This window comes from Vicia villosa, linkage group LG7 (assembly GCF_029867415.1).
Source record: "Vicia villosa cultivar HV-30 ecotype Madison, WI linkage group LG7, Vvil1.0, whole genome shotgun sequence".
NCBI lineage: Eukaryota > Viridiplantae > Streptophyta > Magnoliopsida > Fabales > Fabaceae > Vicia > Vicia villosa.
Window position 1 is genome coordinate 30,665,856 of NC_081186.1, and position 9,679 is coordinate 30,675,534.

Consider the following 9,679-nt stretch of genomic DNA (forward strand, 5'->3'; position numbering starts at 1 on the left):
GTATTGATCAAGAAACAGTTGGTCTGGTATTCACATGACGCGACGAGTTTCTGCTAGAACATTAAACCTTAAGCTCCCCTTTCGGATACCTCTCCAACTATGCTTTGCACTTAAGTTTCTTTCCGATTTTCCTCCTCTTTCATTCGGACAATCACATTAAGGCACTGCATTTCTTATAATGATCATCACATGCATGAGACGAATCAAGGCTTTTTATTTTCTTTTTCTGGCACCAAACGAGCAACATTTGCTACTTTTAATCACCGATGAAATTTTCAAACTTTGCAGTTATATATTGTCCTTTTTGGACGACGTTTGGGGATCAACCTCCTTTGGGCTGAATAACCGGGTGAGGGTTACCCAACTTAGCGAGCCGGTTGCCTTTTACCGCCTTTTCATCATCTGGTGCCAACTTTATCAATTTTGTTTCTCAACCAGTCATCATGCATGTGAATCTGAATTATGCCAGACTGTATCAATAAACTACTCGAGGAGTACTTCTCAGGAGACAAGTACTATGGTGCAAATCTACACGTTAGACTCGTATTTCTTTTAGGGAACCAAGGGTGTTTAAACAAACCTCTTCTTGTCACATTATTTCGAACTTCCTGTCCTTAAACAATCCTCCCTTCATCTCTATATACTATTCCCAATCGCTCTTTAAGGTCAAAACTCTTCAACAAAAATTAAAATTTCGGTCAAAATTTGGGAAGAACTCAATGTTTGGTTTTACACATCATAACAAAAACATAAAAAGAAAATTGCAAGAGTAAATCCTAACTCCCCCAAACTTAAACTTTTGCTTGACCTCAAGCGACAATTGCAAGAGAAAATGACCTTCCAGGCACACCGGTGTTCATACGTGAGATATCCGTTTGTATTGATCAAGAAACAGTTGGTCTGGTATTCACATGACGCGACGAGTTTCTGCTAGAACATTAAACCTTAAGCTCCCCTTTCGGATACCTCTCCAACTATGCTTTGCACTTAAGTTTCTTTCCGATTTTCCTCCTCTTTCATTCGGACAATCACATTAAGGCACTGCATTTCTTATAATGATCATCACATGCATGAGACGAATCAAGGCTTTTTATTTTCTTTTTCTGGCACCAAACGAGCAACATTTGCTACTTTTAATCACCGATGAAATTTTCAAACTTTGCAGTTATATATTGTCCTTTTTGGACGACGTTTGGGGATCAACCTCCTTTGGGCTGAATAACCGGGTGAGGGTTACCCAACTTAGCGAGCCGGTTGCCTTTTACCGCCTTTTCATCATCTGGTGCCAACTTTATCAATTTTGTTTCTCAACCAGTCATCATGCATGTGAATCTGAATTATGCCAGACTGTATCAATAAACTACTCGAGGAGTACTTCTCAGGAGACAAGTACTATGGTGCAAATCTACACGTTAGACTCGTATTTCTTTTAGGGAACCAAGGGTGTTTAAACAAACCTCTTCTTGTCACATTATTTCGAACTTCCTGTCCTTAAACAATCCTCCCTTCATCTCTATATACTATTCCCAATCGCTCTTTAAGGTCAAAACTCTTCAACAAAAATTAAAATTTCGGTCAAAATTTGGGAAGAACTCAATGTTTGGTTTTACACATCATAACAAAAACATAAAAAGAAAATTGCAAGAGTAAATCCTAACTCCCCCAAACTTAAACTTTTGCTTGACCTCAAGCGACAATTGCAAGAGAAAATGACCTTCCAGGCACACCGGTGTTCATACGTGAGATATCCGTTTGTATTGATCAAGAAACAGTTGGTCTGGTATTCACATGACGCGACGAGTTTCTGCTAGAACATTAAACCTTAAGCTCCCCTTTCGGATACCTCTCCAACTATGCTTTGCACTTAAGTTTCTTTCCGATTTTCCTCCTCTTTCATTCGGACAATCACATTAAGGCACTGCATTTCTTATAATGATCATCACATGCATGAGACGAATCAAGGCTTTTTATTTTCTTTTTCTGGCACCAAACGAGCAACATTTGCTACTTTTAATCACCGATGAAATTTTCAAACTTTGCAGTTATATATTGTCCTTTTTGGACGACGTTTGGGGATCAACCTCCTTTGGGCTGAATAACCGGGTGAGGGTTACCCAACTTAGCGAGCCGGTTGCCTTTTACCGCCTTTTCATCATCTGGTGCCAACTTTATCAATTTTGTTTCTCAACCAGTCATCATGCATGTGAATCTGAATTATGCCAGACTGTATCAATAAACTACTCGAGGAGTACTTCTCAGGAGACAAGTACTATGGTGCAAATCTACACGTTAGACTCGTATTTCTTTTAGGGAACCAAGGGTGTTTAAACAAACCTCTTCTTGTCACATTATTTCGAACTTCCTGTCCTTAAACAATCCTCCCTTCATCTCTATATACTATTCCCAATCTCTCTTTAAGGTCTAAACTCTTCAACAAAAATTAAAATTTCGGTCAAAATTTGGGAAGAACTCAATGTTTGGTTTTACACATCATAACAAAAACATAAAAAGAAAATTGCAAGAGTAAATCCTAACTCCCCCAAACTTAAACTTTTGCTTGACCTCAAGCGACAATTGCAAGAGAAAATGACCTTCCAGGCACACCGGTGTTCATACGTGAGATATCCGTTTGTATTGATCAAGAAACAGTTGGTCTGGTATTCACATGACGCGACGAGTTTCTGCTAGAACATTAAACCTTAAGCTCCCCTTTCGGATACCTCTCCAACTATGCTTTGCACTTAAGTTTCTTTCCGATTTTCCTCCTCTTTCATTCGGACAATCACATTAAGGCACTGCATTTCTTATAATGATCATCACATGCATGAGACGAATCAAGGCTTTTTATTTTCTTTTTCTGGCACCAAACGAGCAACATTTGCTACTTTTAATCACCGATGAAATTTTCAAACTTTGCAGTTATATATTGTCCTTTTTGGACGACGTTTGGGGATCAACCTCCTTTGGGCTGAATAACCGGGTGAGGGTTACCCAACTTAGCGAGCCGGTTGCCTTTTACCGCCTTTTCATCATCTGGTGCCAACTTTATCAATTTTGTTTCTCAACCAGTCATCATGCATGTGAATCTGAATTATGCCAGACTGTATCAATAAACTACTCGAGGAGTACTTCTCAGGAGACAAGTACTATGGTGCAAATCTACACGTTAGACTCGTATTTCTTTTAGGGAACCAAGGGTGTTTAAACAAACCTCTTCTTGTCACATTATTTCGAACTTCCTGTCCTTAAACAATCCTCCCTTCATCTCTATATACTATTCCCAATCGCTCTTTAAGGTCAAAACTCTTCAACAAAAATTAAAATTTCGGTCAAAATTTGGGAAGAACTCAATGTTTGGTTTTACACATCATAACAAAAACATAAAAAGAAAATTGCAAGAGTAAATCCTAACTCCCCCAAACTTAAACTTTTGCTTGACCTCAAGCGACAATTGCAAGAGAAAATGACCTTCCAGGCACACCGGTGTTCATACGTGAGATATCCGTTTGTATTGATCAAGAAACAGTTGGTCTGGTATTCACATGACGCGACGAGTTTCTGCTAGAACATTAAACCTTAAGCTCCCCTTTCGGATACCTCTCCAACTATGCTTTGCACTTAAGTTTCTTTCCGATTTTCCTCCTCTTTCATTCGGACAATCACATTAAGGCACTGCATTTCTTATAATGATCATCACATGCATGAGACGAATCAAGGCTTTTTATTTTCTTTTTCTGGCACCAAACGAGCAACATTTGCTACTTTTAATCACCGATGAAATTTTCAAACTTTGCAGTTATATATTGTCCTTTTTGGACGACGTTTGGGGATCAACCTCCTTTGGGCTGAATAACCGGGTGAGGGTTACCCAACTTAGCGAGCCGGTTGCCTTTTACCGCCTTTTCATCATCTGGTGCCAACTTTATCAATTTTGTTTCTCAACCAGTCATCATGCATGTGAATCTGAATTATGCCAGACTGTATCAATAAACTACTCGAGGAGTACTTCTCAGGAGACAAGTACTATGGTGCAAATCTACACGTTAGACTCGTATTTCTTTTAGGGAACCAAGGGTGTTTAAACAAACCTCTTCTTGTCACATTATTTCGAACTTCCTGTCCTTAAACAATCCTCCCTTCATCTCTATATACTATTCCCAATCGCTCTTTAAGGTCAAAACTCTTCAACAAAAATTAAAATTTCGGTCAAAATTTGGGAAGAACTCAATGTTTGGTTTTACACATCATAACAAAAACATAAAAAGAAAATTGCAAGAGTAAATCCTAACTCCCCCAAACTTAAACTTTTGCTTGACCTCAAGCGACAATTGCAAGAGAAAATGACCTTCCAGGCACACCGGTGTTCATACGTGAGATATCCGTTTGTATTGATCAAGAAACAGTTGGTCTGGTATTCACATGACGCGACGAGTTTCTGCTAGAACATTAAACCTTAAGCTCCCCTTTCGGATACCTCTCCAACTATGCTTTGCACTTAAGTTTCTTTCCGATTTTCCTCCTCTTTCATTCGGACAATCACATTAAGGCACTGCATTTCTTATAATGATCATCACATGCATGAGACGAATCAAGGCTTTTTATTTTCTTTTTCTGGCACCAAACGAGCAACATTTGCTACTTTTAATCACCGATGAAATTTTCAAACTTTGCAGTTATATATTGTCCTTTTTGGACGACGTTTGGGGATCAACCTCCTTTGGGCTGAATAACCGGGTGAGGGTTACCCAACTTAGCGAGCCGGTTGCCTTTTACCGCCTTTTCATCATCTGGTGCCAACTTTATCAATTTTGTTTCTCAACCAGTCATCATGCATGTGAATCTGAATTATGCCAGACTGTATCAATAAACTACTCGAGGAGTACTTCTCAGGAGACAAGTACTATGGTGCAAATCTACACGTTATACTCGTATTTCTTTTAGGGAACCAAGGGTGTTTAAACAAACCTCTTCTTGTCACATTATTTCGAACTTCCTGTCCTTAAACAATCCTCCCTTCATCTCTATATACTATTCCCAATCTCTCTTTAAGGTCTAAACTCTTCAACAAAAATTAAAATTTCGGTCAAAATTTGGGAAGAACTCAATGTTTGGTTTTACACATCATAACAAAAACATAAAAAGAAAATTGCAAGAGTAAATCCTAACTCCCCCAAACTTAAACTTTTGCTTGACCTCAAGCGACAATTGCAAGAGAAAATGACCTTCCAGGCACACCGGTGTTCATACGTGAGATATCCGTTTGTATTGATCAAGAAACAGTTGGTCTGGTATTCACATGACGCGACGAGTTTCTGCTAGAACATTAAACCTTAAGCTCCCCTTTCGGATACCTCTCCAACTATGCTTTGCACTTAAGTTTCTTTCCGATTTTCCTCCTCTTTCATTCGGACAATCACATTAAGGCACTGCATTTCTTATAATGATCATCACATGCATGAGACGAATCAAGGCTTTTTATTTTCTTTTTCTGGCACCAAACGAGCAACATTTGCTACTTTTAATCACCGATGAAATTTTCAAACTTTGCAGTTATATATTGTCCTTTTTGGACGACGTTTGGGGATCAACCTCCTTTGGGCTGAATAACCGGGTGAGGGTTACCCAACTTAGCGAGCCGGTTGCCTTTTACCGCCTTTTCATCATCTGGTGCCAACTTTATCAATTTTGTTTCTCAACCAGTCATCATGCATGTGAATCTGAATTATGCCAGACTGTATCAATAAACTACTCGAGGAGTACTTCTCAGGAGACAAGTACTATGGTGCAAATCTACACGTTATACTCGTATTTCTTTTAGGGAACCAAGGGTGTTTAAACAAACCTCTTCTTGTCACATTATTTCGAACTTCCTGTCCTTAAACAATCCTCCCTTCATCTCTATATACTATTCCCAATCTCTCTTTAAGGTCTAAACTCTTCAACAAAAATTAAAATTTCGGTCAAAATTTGGGAAGAACTCAATGTTTGGTTTTACACATCATAACAAAAACATAAAAAGAAAATTGCAAGAGTAAATCCTAACTCCCCCAAACTTAAACTTTTGCTTGACCTCAAGCGACAATTGCAAGAGAAAATGACCTTCCAGGCACACCGGTGTTCATACGTGAGATATCCGTTTGTATTGATCAAGAAACAGTTGGTCTGGTATTCACATGACGCGACGAGTTTCTGCTAGAACATTAAACCTTAAGCTCCCCTTTCGGATACCTCTCCAACTATGCTTTGCACTTAAGTTTCTTTCCGATTTTCCTCCTCTTTCATTCGGACAATCACATTAAGGCACTGCATTTCTTATAATGATCATCACATGCATGAGACGAATCAAGGCTTTTTATTTTCTTTTTCTGGCACCAAACGAGCAACATTTGCTACTTTTAATCACCGATGAAATTTTCAAACTTTGCAGTTATATATTGTCCTTTTTGGACGACGTTTGGGGATCAACCTCCTTTGGGCTGAATAACCGGGTGAGGGTTACCCAACTTAGCGAGCCGGTTGCCTTTTACCGCCTTTTCATCATCTGGTGCCAACTTTATCAATTTTGTTTCTCAACCAGTCATCATGCATGTGAATCTGAATTATGCCAGACTGTATCAATAAACTACTCGAGGAGTACTTCTCAGGAGACAAGTACTATGGTGCAAATCTACACGTTAGACTCGTATTTCTTTTAGGGAACCAAGGGTGTTTAAACAAACCTCTTCTTGTCACATTATTTCGAACTTCCTGTCCTTAAACAATCCTCCCTTCATCTCTATATACTATTCCCAATCGCTCTTTAAGGTCAAAACTCTTCAACAAAAATTAAAATTTCGGTCAAAATTTGGGAAGAACTCAATGTTTGGTTTTACACATCATAACAAAAACATAAAAAGAAAATTGCAAGAGTAAATCCTAACTCCCCCAAACTTAAACTTTTGCTTGACCTCAAGCGACAATTGCAAGAGAAAATGACCTTCCAGGCACACCGGTGTTCATACGTGAGATATCCGTTTGTATTGATCAAGAAACAGTTGGTCTGGTATTCACATGACGCGACGAGTTTCTGCTAGAACATTAAACCTTAAGCTCCCCTTTCGGATACCTCTCCAACTATGCTTTGCACTTAAGTTTCTTTCCGATTTTCCTCCTCTTTCATTCGGACAATCACATTAAGGCACTGCATTTCTTATAATGATCATCACATGCATGAGACGAATCAAGGCTTTTTATTTTCTTTTTCTGGCACCAAACGAGCAACATTTGCTACTTTTAATCACCGATGAAATTTTCAAACTTTGCAGTTATATATTGTCCTTTTTGGACGACGTTTGGGGATCAACCTCCTTTGGGCTGAATAACCGGGTGAGGGTTACCCAACTTAGCGAGCCGGTTGCCTTTTACCGCCTTTTCATCATCTGGTGCCAACTTTATCAATTTTGTTTCTCAACCAGTCATCATGCATGTGAATCTGAATTATGCCAGACTGTATCAATAAACTACTCGAGGAGTACTTCTCAGGAGACAAGTACTATGGTGCAAATCTACACGTTATACTCGTATTTCTTTTAGGGAACCATGGGTGTTTAAACAAACCTCTTCTTGTCACATTATTTCGAACTTCCTGTCCTTAAACAATCCTCCCTTCATCTCTATATACTATTCCCAATCTCTCTTTAAGGTCTAAACTCTTCAACAAAAATTAAAATTTCGGTCAAAATTTGGGAAGAACTCAATGTTTGGTTTTACACATCATAACAAAAACATAAAAAGAAAATTGCAAGAGTAAATCCTAACTCCCCCAAACTTAAACTTTTGCTTGACCTCAAGCGACAATTGCAAGAGAAAATGACCTTCCAGGCACACCGGTGTTCATACGTGAGATATCCGTTTGTATTGATCAAGAAACAGTTGGTCTGGTATTCACATGACGCGACGAGTTTCTGCTAGAACATTAAACCTTAAGCTCCCCTTTCGGATACCTCTCCAACTATGCTTTGCACTTAAGTTTCTTTCCGATTTTCCTCCTCTTTCATTCGGACAATCACATTAAGGCACTGCATTTCTTATAATGATCATCACATGCATGAGACGAATCAAGGCTTTTTATTTTCTTTTTCTGGCACCAAACGAGCAACATTTGCTACTTTTAATCACCGATGAAATTTTCAAACTTTGCAGTTATATATTGTCCTTTTTGGACGACGTTTGGGGATCAACCTCCTTTGGGCTGAATAACCGGGTGAGGGTTACCCAACTTAGCGAGCCGGTTGCCTTTTACCGCCTTTTCATCATCTGGTGCCAACTTTATCAATTTTGTTTCTCAACCAGTCATCATGCATGTGAATCTGAATTATGCCAGACTGTATCAATAAACTACTCGAGGAGTACTTCTCAGGAGACAAGTACTATGGTGCAAATCTACACGTTATACTCGTATTTCTTTTAGGGAACCATGGGTGTTTAAACAAACCTCTTCTTGTCACATTATTTCGAACTTCCTGTCCTTAAACAATCCTCCCTTCATCTCTATATACTATTCCCAATCTCTCTTTAAGGTCTAAACTCTTCAACAAAAATTAAAATTTCGGTCAAAATTTGGGAAGAACTCAATGTTTGGTTTTACACATCATAACAAAAACATAAAAAGAAAATTGCAAGAGTAAATCCTAACTCCCCCAAACTTAAACTTTTGCTTGACCTCAAGCGACAATTGCAAGAGAAAATGACCTTCCAGGCACACCGGTGTTCATACGTGAGATATCCGTTTGTATTGATCAAGAAACAGTTGGTCTGGTATTCACATGACGCGACGAGTTTCTGCTAGAACATTAAACCTTAAGCTCCCCTTTCGGATACCTCTCCAACTATGCTTTGCACTTAAGTTTCTTTCCGATTTTCCTCCTCTTTCATTCGGACAATCACATTAAGGCACTGCATTTCTTATAATGATCATCACATGCATGAGACGAATCAAGGCTTTTTATTTTCTTTTTCTGGCACCAAACGAGCAACATTTGCTACTTTTAATCACCGATGAAATTTTCAAACTTTGCAGTTATATATTGTCCTTTTTGGACGACGTTTGGGGATCAACCTCCTTTGGGCTGAATAACCGGGTGAGGGTTACCCAACTTAGCGAGCCGGTTGCCTTTTACCGCCTTTTCATCATCTGGTGCCAACTTTATCAATTTTGTTTCTCAACCAGTCATCATGCATGTGAATCTGAATTATGCCAGACTGTATCAATAAACTACTCGAGGAGTACTTCTCAGGAGACAAGTACTATGGTGCAAATCTACACGTTATACTCGTATTTCTTTTAGGGAACCATGGGTGTTTAAACAAACCTCTTCTTGTCACATTATTTCGAACTTCCTGTCCTTAAACAATCCTCCCTTCATCTCTATATACTATTCCCAATCTCTCTTTAAGGTCTAAACTCTTCAACAAAAATTAAAATTTCGGTCAAAATTTGGGAAGAACTCAATGTTTGGTTTTACACATCATAACAAAAACATAAAAAGAAAATTGCAAGAGTAAATCCTAACTCCCCCAAACTTAAACTTTTGCTTGACCTCAAGCGACAATTGCAAGAGAAAATGACCTTCCAGGCACACCGGTGTTCATACGTGAGATATCCGTTTGTATTGATCAAGAAACAGTTGGTCTGGTATTC